A 17310-nucleotide genomic window follows, 5' to 3' on the forward strand; every position below is an offset into this window, starting at 1 on the left:
CAGTCATGTTTCCCCCTGGAGGCTTGAGGATGTGCCAGGTTTGACTCTGCAGGGCTTGCGCGCTTTGGGGGTGGAAGGAAGAGGAACGAAACGGCCAGGCGAGCCCCAGGGTGGAGAATCGCCGGGGCGCGCAGGCTGTGGCGGCTTCGCACAGCCGCCCTGGGCGCTGCACGGATCCGCGCGCACGCTCCTGCTCACCCACTCGCGGCCAGCTCCCTACAGAGGAGTGGAGTGACTCCTCGACTCCCATCCCTCTTTTAGTGTGAGCGTCTGGAGTCCTGACTGTCCCAGCCAGCCCAGCCACGATGAGCTGTCTAAGAGGATGTGGTAAGACCCAGAAGTAGGCCGGGCGCGGTGGCTCAAGCCTGTAATCCCAGCACTTTGGGAGGCTGAGACGGGCGGATCACGAGGTCAGGAGATCGAGACCATCCTGGCTAACACGGTGAAACCCCGTCTCTACTTAAAATACAAAAAAATTAGCCGGGCGAGGTGGCGGCGCCTGTAGTCCCAGCTACTCGGGAGGCTGAGGCAGGAGAATGGCACGAACCCGGGAGGCGGAGCTTGCAGTGAGCGGAGATCGCGCCACTGTACTCCAGCCTGGGTGACAGAGCGAGACTCCGTCTCAAAAAAAAAAAAAAAGACCCAGAAGTGTGGGTGACCTTATGTCAGAGGAAGTGGTTTTCTTACTGCAGCAAAAATTCCCGTACCAACGTCAGTGCTAGGGTAATGTAACTAAACTTTTATTTATTTTTATTCTGCCCTCCCCTTTCTGTTTGTTATGAACCATAAAATATTCAACACAATTATCTTGAAATCTAAATATAAAATTTAAAACATACTCATTGAGACCTACTGTGTGCAGGTCAACTCTGTTGCCCAGGGAGGTGGGCGGCTTAGATTCATTTATTTGCTATGAGCCAAGTACAAGGTAGATAAAATGCCTGTCCTCTTGGAGCTTTCCTTCTTGTGAAGTGAAACCGGTGACAGACAATAAGCACACCGAAATGACGAAAATATGTTAGAAAGCAATCAGTCCTATTCCGAGAACTAAAATAGGGTTATGTGCTTAGAGGGTGACTGGGGGGCTGCTTTGTTTTGGGTGGTCTGGTCTGGGAAAGCCACCAGGATAATGCAGGTAAACTAGTCAGCTCACGGTAGGTGCTCTGGAAATGGTAGCTATTGTTTGGATGATGATACTGGTTCGTGCAATGACTCTTGCTTTGCCTACTGTGTGCCGGACACTGTGCCAGGCTGTACAATGGAGAGACACAGTTCCTGCTCTTACAAGGAAGGCATATTTATATGCAATTATAATAAAATATAGGGTAAATTTTGATGGGGGAAGGTGTAAGTGATTGGAGTTCAGAGATGAGAAAAATCCTCTGGATGGGGCTGGCAGGCTTACTAAGGCAGAGACATGGCAGTGTTGGGAGTAGTGACTCACATACTGTGATTTGCGTTTTGATCACAGCGATGTGTTTGTGTGTGCACGGTAATCATATTTACCCAGTTCTTCACTGACCCAGGAATTGCAGTAAGATTACTGGTAAAAATTTCCAGCCACTCCAGAAAACCATTTAAAACTAATGTAATTTAATCTCTTATTTGGCTCCGAGCTTTAACAGCTCCTTGTTTTAACTCCCTTTGTAGGGAAGAAAGAGAATAATTGGGAAAGAAGAGTAGTTTGGCCTAAGGCACTATTAACAATGTGTTGTGGAAATAAGCTAGAAAACACAATACTCTATAAATATGGAGAAGGAATACAGAAACAGATTATTGATGTCTGTCAAAGGCATAATTATATAATTGTCTGTTGTAAATTAAGCAAAGATAATAAAATACTCATTAAAACTTAACAGTGCCAGAAGCTGTACACTGGCAATGCTCCTTCACTCTGTGACCTTGTTTGCTTTAGACTTTGGAGCATTTTAAATTCTTTTGAATTAACTGTCAGCATTTTGAAAACATGATTTTTCATAAAAATATCTGGATTTTTGTCTCCTGAAAGGTCAGAAGATCTAGCAACACAGCAACACTAGGCCCATGTTCCACTTGGCAAACCGTGGCTGCTGAGTAGCCCTCTTAGAGAGCATATGTTCTCTGTTACTCGGAAGGTCCTCTGCCAATTACTGACATTAGAGTGGAATTGGGAGGAAAAACAAATAGTTCTTGCATCCCTATCTGTCAAAACTGTGCAAATGAAAGCTTAACTAAGGGCTGTATGTTTCAAGAAAAAAACAAGCATGTTTCTCTGTGAAAGTAGAGAATGTTCCGTGAACTTAATGTGCAAACAAAGTCAGAAGAACACTGTTCTGCCTGGCCTTCGTAGGTGATTGAGTTTAGCATCTGACTTATACGGAAGGTAGGTGCTCTGTGGACAGGGGCCCCATTCCAGAGGGGAAATTTTAAAGCTATTTTCCTGAGGGTCAGTGAGAAGTATAATGGGAAAGGAAGAAGGGAGGAAGGATAGGGGAGATATTCCAGGGAAAGACCGGAGTGTGGAAAAGGAGAACTTGACTAAGAAAGGATTTACTTTCCTTAGAGAGAAGGTGGAGGCTCTCATATCAGAAAAAATGTTTTCAGACAGCTGTAAGGGTTAGAGAGAACCTTGAAGTCCTTACAGTGATCTGAGGGACAGGAAAGAAGGGATTTCAGGGATTTTCAGAGGGCTGTGACTCTGGGATGACTCACATCTTCTCTTCTGTCCTTACTGCTTTGACAGAAGAATAAGATGAACAGATTAGCAATGGACATTTGGAAAAACAGCTGTGCACTATGATGCCTATCTCTCTTACCAGATTGTGAACTCCTAAAGGTTTGACTATATTTTGTTAATGAATATTTGTGACCTTTTAGATATAGTGGGCATAAGGACTACGTTGTACAAAGTATTAGAGAAACATTTGGTTGCCTTCCTGCAGCCATAACAGCAACATTTCTTGTTTGTCCACAGCTGGCAGTAAAAGAACTAGATGTCTCTAGTTATACAGTCATGTGATACAACATTACTACGTATACTACAGTGGTCCCATAAGATGATAATGGAGCTGAAAAATTCCTATCGCATAGTGACGTGTTGAGGATCCTGACCCTGTGAAGCCCTAGGCTAATGTGTGCGTTTATGTCTTTGTTTTTAATTTTTAAAAAGTTTCAAAAGAAAAAAACCTTTTAGAAATATAAAAAAGTTTATGGAATAAGAATATAAAAAAGAAAATACAGTATTTTGTATAGCTATACAATGTGTTTATGTTTTAAACCAAGATTACAAAAGAGTCAAAACATTAAAACAACTTTAAAGTTTATAAAGTAAAAAAGTTATAGTAAGGTAAGGTTAATTTGTTATTGACGAAATAAATTTTTACACATGAATTTAGTGTAGCCTAAATGTACAGTGTTTATAAAGTCTACAGTACATTCATTCACCACCCACTCACTGGCTCACCCACAGCAACTTCCAGTCCTGCAAGCTATATTCATGGTAAATGCCCTATATGGGTGTACCATTTTTTGTCCTTTTTTCTTTTCTTTTTTCTTTTTGAGACAGGGCCTTGCTCTGTCACCCAGGCTGGAGTGCAGTGGTGTGATCATAGCTCACTGCAGCCTCAAGCTCCTGGGCTCAAGCAATCCTCCCACTTCAGCCTCCTGAGTAGCTGGGACTACAGGCACATGCTACCATACCTGGCAATTGTTTTATTTTTGGTAGAGACGTGGTCTTCCTAACCTATGTTGCCCAGGCTGGTCTCGAACTCCTGGGCTCAAGCAGTCCTCCCATCTTGGCCTTCCAAAGGGCTGGGATTACAGGCTTGAGCCGTATTTACCATAGTGTTATAATTGCCTGCAGTATTCAGTATAGTAATGTGCTGTGCAGGTTTGAGGCGTAGGAGCAATAAGCTTATACCATATACCCTAGGTAGGTAGTAGACTATACCATCTAGGTTTGTGTAAGTGCACTCCATGATGTTCACACAATGACGAAATTGCCTAATGATGCATTTCTCAGAACATAGCCCCATCATTAAGTGATGCATGACTGTAATTAGAGCTAGGTAAAAATCCCTATACCAATGGGAGGAGACATATAAAACTAAAAATTAATGTTAGGATGGTGAAATTTTTTTTTTTTTTAACTCATAAACTTTCTTGTTAGATTTGATTGTCTTTTCAGAAATAAAGCTTGGGCACAGTAACCTGTACATATTGTTAAGGCAGTCCTGTCAACCTTCAGTGAGTGGGGATGATAATCTCTCCACTGCTCTTCTTTATCACTGTAATAGTTTGTTTGCATGATGCTGAGAAAGATATACCTGAAACTGGGTCATTTATACAGGAAAGAGGTTTAATGGACTTATAGTTCCACGTGGCTGGGGAGGCAGAACGTTGATGGTGGCAGGCAAAAAGAGAGCTTGTGCAGGGAAACTCTTATTTTTAAAACCATCAGATCTTGTGAGACTCATTCAGTATCATGAGAACAGTGCAGGAAAGACCTGCTGCAATAATTCAGTCACCTCCCATTGGGTTCCTTCTACCCCATGTGGAATTGTGAGAGTTATAATTCAAGATGAGATTTGGGTGGGGACACAGCCAACCCATATCCTTCTGCCCCACCCAAATCTCATGTCCTCACATTTCAAACCGATCATGCCTTCCCAACAGTCCCCCAAAGTCTTAACTCATTTCAGCATTAACTCAGAAGTCCCCAGTTTAAAGTCTCATCCGAAACAAGGCAAGTCCCTTCTGCCTATGAGCCTGTAAAATCAAAAGCAAGTTAGTTCCTAGATACAATGGGGTTACAGGCATTGGGTAAATACAACCATTCCAAGTAGGAGAAATTGGCCAAAACAAAGGGTCTACAGGCCCCATGCAAGCCCCAAATCCAGCAGGGCAGTAAAATATAAAAGCTCCAAAATTATGTCCTTTGACTCCATGTCTTGCATCCGGGTCATGCTGATGAAAGACGTGGGTTCCATGTCTTGGGCAGCTCCACCCCTGTGGCTCTGCATGGCACAGCCTCCCACTTGGCTGCTTTCACAGGCTGGTGTTGAGTGTCTGTAGCTTTTCCAGGCACATGGTGCAAGCTGTTGGTGGATCTACTATTCTGGGATCTGGAGGATGGTGGCCCTCTTCTCACAGTTCCACTAGGCAGTGCCCCAGTAGGGACTCTATGTGGGGGATCTGACCCCACATTTCCTTTCTGCATTGCCTTGATAGCCCTGGCCCTGCAGCAAACTTCTGCCTGGATATCCAGGCATTTCCATACATCCTCTGAAATCTAGACAGAGGTTCTCAAACCTCAATTCTTGACTTTTGTGCACCTGTAGGCTCAACACCATGTGGAAGCTGCCAAGGCTTGGGGCTTGCACCCTCTGAAGCCATGGCCCAAGCTGTATATTGGCCCCTTTTAGTCATGGCTAAAAGGAGCAGCTGGGACACAGGGCACCAAGTCCCCAGACTGCATACAGCATGGGGACCCTGGGCCTGGCCCACAAAACCATTTTTTCCTTCTAGGTCTCCAGGCCTGTGATAGGAGGGGCTGCTGCGAAGACCTCTGACATGCCCTGGAGACATTTTCCCCATTGTTTTGGGGATTAACATTTGGCTCCTTGTTATTTATGCACATTTCTGCAGCCAGATTGAATTTCTCCTAAGAAAATGGGATTTTCTTTTCTATCACATTGTCAGGCTGCAAATTTTCTGAACTTTTATGCTTTGCTTCCCTTATGAAACTGAATGCCTTTAACAGCATCCAAGTTACCTCTTGAATGCTTTGCTGCTTAGAAATTTCTTCTGCCAGATACTCTAAATCATCTCTGTCAGGTTCAAAGTTCCACAGATATCTAGGGCAGGGGTGAAAAACTGCCAGCCTCTTGACTAAAACATAACAAGAGTCACCATTGCTGTAGTTCCCAACAAGTTCCTCATCTCCATCTGAGACCACCTCAGCCTGGATTTCATTGTCCATATCATTATCAGCATTTTAGTCAAAGGCATTCAACAAGTATCTAGGGAGTTCCAAGCTTTCCCACATTTTCCTATCTTCTTCTGAGTCCTCCAAACTGTTCCAACCTCTGCCTGTTACTCAGTTCCAAAGTTGATTCCCCATTTTTGGGTATCTCTTCAGCAGTACCCCACTCTACTGGTACCGGTTTACTGTATTAGTTCATTTTCACACTGCTGATAAAGACATACCTGAGACTGGGTAATTTATATGGGAAAGAGATTTAATAGACTTACAGTTCCACATGGCTGGGGAGGCCTCACGATCATGGCAGAAGGCAAGGAGGAGCAAGTCACATCTTATGTGGATGGTGGCAGGGAAAAAGAAAGCTTGTGCAGGGAAACTCCCGTTTTTAAACCATCAGATCTCATGAGACTCATTCATTATCACGAGAACGGTGCAGGAAAGACCTGCCCCCATGATTCATTTACCTTCTACTGGGCTCCTCTCATAACACATGGAAATTGTGGAAGTTAAATTCAAGATGAGATTTGGGTGGGGACACAGACAAACCATATCAATCATGTTTAATGTTGTCATTATACATACTACTCCCTATTATATCTACTGCAGGACTTCTACACTCTGGAGAGAAATCAAAGTAGGAAATGTAGGAGTGAAAATGAAAGACAACAGCTTATAAAATGCTACAGTGAGGAATAACTCTCAGAGGGGTTTTGGAGTAGTAAATTATTATTGTTTTTATTTGATTCAGGACCTCACTTCACACAGGCTGGAGTGCAGTGGCATAAACTTGGCTCAGTGCAGCCTCCAGCTCCTGGGCTCAAGCATCCTCTGCCTCAGATTCCTGAGTAGCTAGGTCTACAAGTGTGCCTACGCTCCCTCATAAAGAAAGCTGGCCACTTGGTGACTGCACAGGACCATTGATCTGGATGCTGGCTGTTACATGTGTGTAGTTTGTAAAAATTCATCAAACTGTATGTTTAAGATAATTGCCATTTTCTCTTTGTATATTTTGCAGTACTTCAGTAAAGCTAAAAAAAAACAAGAAGAAAAGAAAAGAAAAAGAAACTGCCACTGTGTGTACATTAGAATAGTTGTATATGAACTATTATAATATATGTATATTATTTTCCTGAATTATTCAAAAAGCTCACTCTAGTATTTCAAAACAAACTTCAGGAAGTTTCAGTCAATGTTGCTAAATTGTTAAAATCACTGTAATTACCAGGAAGGTTCTTCTTACATGAAAAACATTGTTGAGATCATGCTTTCTTTATAAAACCTTTGTTTAGGTGCATCCTGGGTGTAGAGGCTCATTGAATGGTTGATAGCCCATAGCCTCTGGCTGTGATTGAGTAGATATCACACCCAGAGGTGGTAGACATCTTTGAGAGCCTCTACTCTACAAAATTCTTTACATATTCACTCATTGAGATAGTTGACATCCCCGCAACAAGTGGTACATTTGACTAGTCTGGTATCTGGTTGATGTGGTTGGGCTGAGTCCCCATCCAAATCTCATCTTCAGTTGTAGTTCCCATAATCCCCACATGTTGTGGGAGGGAATCTCATGGGGTTCTTGTGACAATGAGTGAGTTCTCACAAAATCTGATGGATTTATAAGAGGCTTTTCTCCCACTTTGCTCTGCAGTTCTCCTTGCTGCCGCCATGTGGAGAGGGACGTGTTACCTTCCCTTTTGCTATGACTGCAAGTTTCCTGAGGTCTCCTCAGCCATGCTGAACTGTTAGTCAATTAACTTCTTTCCTTTATAAATTACCCAGTCTCGGTTATGTTTTATTAGCAGCCTGAGAATGGACTAATACACTGGTGGTCTCTCAGTGCATGTTAGTGCTTTTCCTGAATGTCCTTTCCTCAGGATATTTACCTTTTAGTAAATAGCCTTCAGACTATAAAGGATCCCTGAAGTTTTGAATGGGGTCATTTTGATGTAGCCTAAAAAATAGACCACTATACTTTAATTTTTAAAAAATTTACCAGATAATATACTCAACATACACCCTTTCCATATTGCAGTGGCTTGGCTGGCCTCACCGTTTCTTCATTCATGTGTGAGCCGCACCCAGGTTCAGGGAGGGAGAAAAGAATATTGAGTGTTTGACAAGGTCAGTTGGGCATTACTTAGTGATAAAAATAGTATAGTTTTTACATTTTGGCTCATCAAAATGTTCTTTATGCAGAACTTATCCAGTGGTCACTGCAGAGTGTTAGAGTCATAAATCTTTACAGTGGAAGGGAACTTTGAGGTCATATAATACAAACCCTATCTCCAACCCCCTTACCACCATTTTAAAGCTGAAGAAACTGAGTTTAAGTCAGGAATGGATTTTTAATTTGATCAAATGTCTTTTGGCCTTTAGTAACACAAAGCATGAAGCTTTTCTCCTTAATGTATTTGTGTAATACATGAATACATTTCCAAATGTTCAATCACCTTGTATTCTTAGGCTAAATCCTATTTGGTAATACTGTTTTATTAATAGATTCTTAGATTAGCATGGAGGCCACTGCAGAGCCATTTATACTTCCTTATTTTCTAATAGAGTCACTGCTGTGTTCAGGTCTCCATTCTCAGGGTGGCCAGCTGTCTTGGGGAAGCTGACCTCATTTCCAGCTATAGAGATAGTCCTGACTGGTTCAAGATAATCAGTATTCATGTAACTGGGGAATTTATTAGAAATGCAAATTTTCAAGACCCATACTAGACCTACTGAGTCAGAAACCCTGGGGATGAGGTCCAGCAATGTATATTTTAACAAGCCCTCCAGGAGATGCTGATGAGCAGGTCTAAAACAACTCCATTCTGGTGATTAGGATTGGTTCAGTTATGAGCATGTAATCCAACTCTTGCTAGTGAGCAATGATGCCTGCTAGGTGAACTTCTGGGAAAAGTGTCTTTGGCTCATAAGTAGAAATCTGAAAAGAGTTAGTTTTTCATCTTTTTCTGGAAATCATGCCTGGATGCTTGGAAATATTACAATCATGTTGCTAGCTAACCAGGAATGAAATAACACAAAGAATGGCAGACCAGAAAGATGGAAAGGATGGATTCTTTTTTAAATTTCCAACTTTTATTTTAAGTTCAGGAGTACATGTGCAGTATGTGCAGGTTTGTTACATAGGTAAATGTGTGCCATGTTGGTTTACTGTACAGATCATCCCATCACCCAGGTATTAAGCCCAGCATTCATTAGCTGTTCTTCCTGATGCTGTCCCTCTTCCCACCCCCTGTCCTCAGACAGGCCTCAGTGTGTGTTGCTCCACCCAATGTGTCCATGTGTTCTCATCATTCAGCTCCCACATGTAAGTGAAAACATGTGGTATTTGGCTTTCTGTTTCTGCATTAGTTTGCTAAGAATAATGGCCCCCAGCTCCATACATGTCCCTGAAAAGGACAAGATCTCATTCCTTTTTATGGCTACATAGTATTCCATGGTATATATGTACCACATTTTCTTTGTCCAGTCTATCATTGATGGACATTTAGGTTGGTTCCAGGCCTTTGCTGTTGTGAATAGTGCTGCAATGAACATACACATGCATATATCTTTGTAATAGAATGATTTTTATTCCTTTGGGTATATACTCAGTAATGGGATTGCTGGGTTGAATGGTATTTCTGCCTCTAAGTCTTTGAGGAATTGCCACACTGTCTTCCATGATGGTTGAACTAACTTACTTTTCCACCCACAGTGTAAAAGTGTTCCTTTTTCTTTACAATTTCGCCAGCCATCTGTTGTTTTTGACTTTTTAGGAATAGCCATTCTGACTGGTGTTAGATGGTATCTCATTGTGGTATTGATTTCCATTTCTGTAATGAACAGTGATGTTAAGCTTTTTCTCATGTTTGTTGGCCAAATATATGTCATCTTTTGAGAAGTGTCTGTTCATGTCTTTTGCCCACTTTTTAATGGGGTTGTTTTTTTCTTGTAAATTTGTTTAAATTCCATTTAGATGCTGGCTATTAGACCTTTGTCAGATGATAGATTGCAAAAATTTTCTCCCATTCTGTAGGTTGTCTGTTCACTCTGATGATAGTTTCTTTTGCTGTATAGAAGCTCCTTAGTTTAATTGGATCCCATTTGTCAATTTTGGCTTTTGTTGCTATTGCTTTTGGCATCTTTGTCATGAAATTTTTGCCCACACCCGTGTCCTCAATGATATTGCCTAGGTTTTCTTCTGAAGTGTTTATAGTTTTGGGTTTTACATGTAAGTCTTTCATCAATCTAGAGTTAGTTTTTGTATATGGTGTAAGGAAGGGGTCCAGTTTCAATTTTCTGCATATGGCTAGTTCTCCCAGCACCATTTATTAAATAGGGAATCCTTTTCCCATTGCTTGTTTTCGTCAGGTTTGTCAAAGATCAGATGGTTGTAGGTGTGCAGACTTATATCTGGATTCTCTATTCTCTCATTGGTCTATATGTCTGTTCTTGTACCAGTACCATGCTGTTTTGGTTACTGTAGTCCTGTAGTATAGTTTGAAGTTGGGGAGCATGATGCCTCCAGCTTTTTTCTTTTTGCTTACAATTGTCTTGTCTATTCATGTCCTTTTGGGGTTCCATATGAATTTTAAAATAATTTTTTTTCTAATTCTGTGAAGAATCTCAATGGTGGTTTAACAGAAATAGCATTGAATCTGTAAATTACTTTGGGCAGTATGGCCATTTTCACAATATTGATTCTTCCCATCTATGAGCATGGAATGTTTTTCCATTAGTTTGTGTCTTCTCTGATTTCTTTGAGTGGTAGTTTGTAGTTCTTGAAGAGGTCCTTCACTTCTCTGGTTAGCTGTGTTCCTAGGTATTTTATTCTTTTTGTGGCAATTGTGAATGGGATTTGACTCGGCTTGCCTGTTGTTGGTGTATAGGAATGCTAGTGATTTTTGCACACAGATTTTGTATCTTGAGACTACTGAAGTTGCTTATCAGCTTAAGAAGCTTTTGGACTGAGACAATGAGGTTTTCTAGATACAGGATCATGTCACCTGCAAACAAAGATAGTTTGACTTTCTCTCTTCCTATTTGAATATGCCTTATTTCTTTCTCTTGCCGGATTGCCTTGGCCAGAACTTCCAGTGTTGATTAGGAGTGGTGAGAGAGGGCAGCCTTGTTTTGTGCCACTTTTCAAGGGGAATGCTTCCAGTTTTTGTCCATTCAGTATGATATTGGCTGTGCATTTGTCATATATGGTTCTTATTATTTGGAGATATGTTCCTTCAATACTTAGTTTATTGAGGTTTTTAACATGAGGGATGTTGAATTTTATCGAAGACCTTTTCTGCATCTATTGAGATAATCATGTGATTTTTGCCTGTAGTTCTGTTTATGTGATGAATTACATTTATTGATTTTTGTATGTTGAACCAGCCTTGCATCCCAAAGGTAAAGCCAACTTGATCGTGGTGGATAAAATTTTTGATGTGCGGCTGGAATCAGTTTGCCAGTATTTTGTTGAGGATTTTTGCATTGATGTTCATCAGAGACATTGGCCTGAAATTTCCCTTTTTTGTTGTATCTGTGCCAGGTTTTGGTATCAAGATGATGCTGGCCTCATACAATGAGTTAGGGAGGAGTCCCTCCTTTTCAATTTTTTTGAATATCAAATTGTTTCAGTAGGAATGGTATTAGCTCTTCTTTGTACCTCTGGTAGAATTCACCTGTGAATCTGTCTTCCTGGGCTTTTTTTTTTTTTTTTTTTTGGTGTTGGGGTGATCAGACCCAACACCAGGTCGTGGGCGTGACAAAGTCCAGTGGAGTCAAAGGATTGAGAAAAAGACAGTTTGAGAGAGAAAGGTGGGACCAGGGAGCCATCGCTAGTGTATGGAGGCTGCGAAGGCTCCGAGCTCTGGGAGCCCACGCTGTTTATTGGTAATCCAACAGAGAAACAGGTGGTGAGAATGTGGAGGTCAAAAGAGCAGGCGCATGATCTACAGCTGTGACAGTTTAGCATTTATAAGGAACATGTTCTACTACTTGAGAAAATGGGAATACGATCGATCTAGGAGCCTAGGAGGGCTGGAAGCAAGGAGCCAGCAAGTCTACATACATTCCAGAGGACATTATGTCAGACATGCAAGCCCTGCCTCAGCTTTCTTCCCAACACTCAGCTTTTTCGCAACAGTTGGTAGGCTATTTATTACTGCTTCAATTTCTAAACTCATTATCGTCTATTCAGGGATTCAGTTTCTTCCTGGTTCAGTGTTGGGAGTATCCAGGAATTTATCCATTTCTTCTAGATATTTTCTAGTTTGCATAGTGGTGTTTGTAGTATTCTCTGATGGTTGGTTGTATTTCTGTCAGGGTGATATCACCCTTATCACTTCTGATTGTGTTTATTTGAATCTTTTTTCTTTTATTCTTTTAGTCTAGCTAGCAGTTTATCTATTTTGTTAATTCCCCCCCCCCCCGCCCCCAAAAAAAAACAGCTCCTGGATTCATTGATTCTTTGAAGGGTTTTTCGTGTCTCTATCTTCTTCAGTTCTGCTCTGATTTTGGTTATTTTTTGTCTTCTGCTAGCTTTGGGTTGGTTTGCTCTGGTTCTCTAGTTTGTTGTGATGTTAGGTTGTTAACTTGAGATCTTTTTAACTTTTTGATGTGGACATTTAGTGCTATAAATTTCCCTCTTAACAGTGCTTAGCTGCATTCCAGAGATTCTGAACGTTGTATCTTTGTTCTCATTAGTTTCAAAGAACTTCTTGATTTCTGCCTTAATTTCATTATTTACCCAAAAGTCATTTGGGAGCAGATTGTTCATTTTCCATGTAGTCGTATGGTTTTGAGTGAATTTCTTAATCTTGTGTTCTAATTTGATTACACCTTGGTCCGAGAGACTCTTTGTTATGGTTTCAGTTCTTTTGCATTTGCTGAGGAGCATTTTACTTCCAATTATGAGATCAATTTTAGAGTCAGTGTTGTGGTGATGAGAAGAATGTATATTCTGTTGTTCTGGAATGGAGAGTTCTGTCTATATCTATCAGGCCCACTTGATCCAGAGCTGAGTTGAGGTCTTGAATGTCTTTGTTAATTTTCTGTCTCAATGATCTGTGTAATATTGTCAGTGGGGTAATAAAGTCTCCCACTCTTATTGTGTGTGAGTCTAAGTCTCTTTGAAGGTCTCGAAGAACTTTCTTTTTCTGGTTGCTCCTGTGTTGGGTGTATATATATTTAGGTTAGTTAGCTCTTCTTGTTGAATTGAACCCTTTACTGTTATGTAGTGGCCTTCTTTGTCTTTTTTGATTTTTGTTGGTTTAAAGTCTGTTTTGTTATAAACTAGGATCGCACCTGTTTTTTTCTGTTTTCCATTTGCTTGGTAAATTTTCCTCCATCCCTTTATTTCAAGCCTATGTATGTCTTTGCACGTGAGATGGGTTTCTTGAAGATAGCATATCAGCCCCTAATTGGTTTGGGCTCTCCGAGGCCCACAGGCTGGACTGGCTGAGCTACCCAAGGCAGCCAAGTTGGTGGCCTGCCTTGCCCTCTGGGCACTCTGTCCCAGGGAAAAATTAGAACTCTGTTGGCCGCAGAACATGGGCTGGGGTGGCTGGATACCCCAGGTGGCATGATCTACCTGTCAAGGAAAAGTGGATCAGGGTCCCACCTAAAGAAGCCATCTGGCCATGCAGAACAGCCATGTTGTGCTAGGGAACTGCTTCTGCCCTTGTTGGCTTGGACTCTCCAAAGCCCACAGGCTGAGTCGTTAAAACAACCAGCATGGTGGCCCTCCCCTCCCCTCCTCTCGGGCATGCTGTTCCAGGAAGAGATCAGGATCTGTTGGTAGAATACTGGCAGAGATGGCTGGAGGCCCCGGTTGGGAGGTACCTGTCAGTGAGGAGGAATGGATTGGGGCCCCACTTAAAGAAGCAGTCTGGCCTCGTTCTGGCGATGCCGCTGTACTGTGCTGGGAAGACCATTCCTTGTCTGAACCATTTGGACTCTCCAAAGGCCGCAGACCAGAATGGCTGAGTCAACCAAACAGTAGAGATGGCGGCCCACCCCTCCCACTGTGGACTCTGTCCCATCTCAGGCAGGCTATATTCCAAGCCAGTAGGTCTTATTTTGTGAGGTGTTGTGGAAGTGGGACCCACAGATTGATGCTGCTTGGCTCCCTGGATTCAGCCCCCTTCCTAGGGGTATATACAGACCTCCCACCTTGCCTGAGTTGCAGACACCTCTATTGGGGATCCTGGGACCCGAATATGTAAAGTTCCTGGGTCTCTGTGCATGCCTGAGCAGCCGCACTGCCCAGACTCAACACACCTCTGTGTGTGAGACCCAAGACCCTGGTGATGTGGGTGCACGAGGTGGTGTGGGTGCACCGATCTCCAGATCTGTGAGTGGCAAAGATCCGTGGGAGAAGCATGGTTTCCTGGGGTTGCACAATCACTCACTGCTTCCCTTGGCTGGGGGTGGGGGTTCTCTTGGCTTCATGTTGCTCCCAGATGGGTCATTGCCCTATCCTGCTTGTCTCTCTTCTCCATGGGTCGAGTTGTTTCTGTGATCCGTCCCAATGTGAGTACCTGGATATTTCAGTTGAAGGTGCTGTATTCACTTGCTCCTTTCTTCCTCTCCCTGAGTGCCACAGACAGCTGCTGCTTCTAATTGGCCACCTTGGCCCTCTCCCCTGGGTTCTTAATAACATAATTAAACCACAACCCATCCTAAAACTTATCCTACTTCTAGACTTCCTGTTGAGTCCAGAATACCCTCATTTTTAAAGATAATTTGAGTCAGAGTTTCTGTTACTTGCTGTCAAAAGCATTCTTAATTAGACTTGCTAATGTTTGACTTTGGATTTTGAGAATGACCCAAGATGTATTTTATTTTATTTTTACTATTGTTGTTTAGTATTTAGTATAATTTAGTATCAGAATTAAATTTCTCAGTGAAGTGTTTTGGGATGTTTTTCATAGTTTGTATTAGCTGAATGTTTAAATAATCTCGGAATTATCTGTTCTTTATGATGTATTAGAACTTACTGATAAAACAAACTGGAACTGGTGCTTTTTTTGAAGTTAAAGCTTTTGCTACATTTTCAAGTTTTTCTCTGATCATTGGGATAATTTCTTCTCTTCATGAGCCAATATTAGTAATCTGCAGTTTCCTAAAAATTTGTCTATTTCATGTAGATTTTCTAATTTACTGGCAAATATTGGAAATTTTAGAATTTTAAAAATCTCTTAATGCTTAATTATTTTTCTTTCCTTGTTGTAGATATTTGCATTTTCTTTCCCTTTTTTTCTTGTTCAGACTTACTAATGGTTTGTGTGTCGTATTCTAAAAACAAAAACAAAATAAAACAATTGTGTTATTTACCAGGTCTATGCAATTGTGTTTTGCCATGCTTTCTAGTTCATTAATTTTGAATTTTCTTTTTATTAGTTTGTCCTGTTCTCTATTGGCTTATTATTATTTTTTTAATGTTGTTAAACTTTCTTGAACCAGGTGCTTAGATCATTTACTTTCAATCTTCCATGTATATTATGAAGATCACTAAAAGCTCTGAATTTTCCTTTGAGTTAAGACTTTGGTAGTATTCCATAAGTTTTGAAATGTAGTGTTGTTTCATTGGTAATTTCAAACAGTCTGTGTTCTAGTACTAATTTCCACTTTAATCCAAGAGTTATTTAGAACACTGTTTTGTAATGTCCACGTAATTAGATTGAGTTTGCTGTCTTTTTCTTACTGATTTCTTGTTTGGTTACCATGTGATCTGTACCTTTGGGTATTTGAGATTTTATTTGTGACTTAGTCCTTGATAAATGTTTATTACTGCTTCATGGCTGTTTAAAAAGAGTGAGTTCTCTCTGTATAAAGGATACAACAAATATTATCTATGTACATGCCTTTCTCTACTTGTTTGTTGATCTATCCGTGATGTCCATCAGCCTTCATCAGCTTAAGCTTTTAAAGGTCTTTTCTCTTTTTCTTACTCTTTATCTTTCTACATCATCAATTCCTGATTCTCTGCTAGATCATTGTATTAGCATATAAACATGCTCTAGCACAACTCTTTCCAGGAGAAATATGATGTGAGCCACATATATAATTTAACATTTTATGGTAGCCACATTAAAAAAGTAAAAAGAGGGCCGGGCGCGGTGGCTCAAGCCTGTAATCGCAGCACTTTGGGAGGCCGACACGGGCGGATCACGAGGTCAGGAGATCGAGACCATCCTGGCTAACACGGTGAAACCCCGTCTCTACTAAAAAGTACAAAAAACTAGCCGGGCGAGGTGGTGGGCGCCTGTAGTCCCAGCTACTCGGGAGGCTGAGGCAGGAGAATGGCATAAACCCAGGAGGCGGAGCTTGCAGTGAGCTGAGATCACGCCACTGCACTCCAGCCTGGGTGACAGAGCAAGACTCTGTCTCAAAAAAAAAAAAAGAAAAAAAAAAAGGTAAAAAGAGAGAGATAAATTTAATTGTCATATGTTTCATTTAACCCAATGTATGTGAAATATTATTTCACCATATAATTGATGTAAAAATTATTAATGAGATATTGTATATATTTTTTCATATTGAGTCTTTGAAATGTGGTGTGTAATTTATACTTACAGCATATCTAAATTTGTACTAGCCACATTTCTTTTATATATATATTTTTATTATTATACTTTAAGTTCTAGGGTACATGTGCACAACATGCAGGTTTGTTACATATGTATACATGTGCCATGTTGGTGTGCTGCACCCATCAACTTGTCATTTACATTAGGTATTTTTCCTAATGCTATCTCTCCCCCAGCCCTCCACCCCACACAGGCCCAGGTGTGTGATGTTCCCCTCCCTGTGTCCATGTGTTCTCATTGTTCAACTCCCACTTATGAGTGAGAACATGCGGTGTTTGTTTTTCTGTTCCTGTGTTAGTTTGCTTGGAATGATGGTTTCCAGCTTCGTCCGTGTCCCTACAAAGGACATGAACTCGTCCTTCTTTTGGCTGCATAATATTCCATGGTATATATGTGCCACATTTTCTTAATCCAGTCTATCATTGATGGAAATTTGGGTTGGTTCCAAGTCTTTGCTATTGTGAATAGTGCTGCAATAAACATACGTGTGCATGTGTCTTTATCGTAGAATGATTTATAATCCGTTGGGTATATGCCCAGTAATGGGATTGCTGGGTCAAATGGTATTTCTAGTTCTAGATCCTTGGGGAATCGCCACACTGTCTTCCACAATGATGGAACTAATTTACACTCCCACCAACAGTGTAAAAGCATTCCTAATTCTCCACACCTCTCCAGCACCTGTTGTTTCCTGACTTTTTAATGATCGCCATTCTAACTGGCCTGAGATGGAATCTCATTGTGGTTTTGATTTGCATTTCTCTG

The 17310-nt window shown here is 41.2% G+C and overlaps 1 long non-coding RNA gene across 1 annotated transcript in view; it reads left to right on the top strand.

Moving 5' to 3' along the window:
* Positions 1–546: 546 nt before the first annotated feature.
* LOC116271335 overlaps positions 547–17310 on the top strand; it is a 55480-nt gene continuing 38716 nt past the window's right edge. Inside the window, exons 1-2 of the long non-coding RNA XR_004179901.1 lie at positions 547–2815; positions 2954–3113. This is a non-coding gene — a long non-coding RNA (uncharacterized LOC116271335). The remainder of the gene's footprint in view (positions 2816–2953; positions 3114–17310) is intronic.

This window comes from Papio anubis, chromosome 1, assembly GCF_008728515.1.
Source record: "Papio anubis isolate 15944 chromosome 1, Panubis1.0, whole genome shotgun sequence".
Taxonomy (NCBI): Eukaryota; Metazoa; Chordata; class Mammalia; order Primates; family Cercopithecidae; genus Papio; species Papio anubis.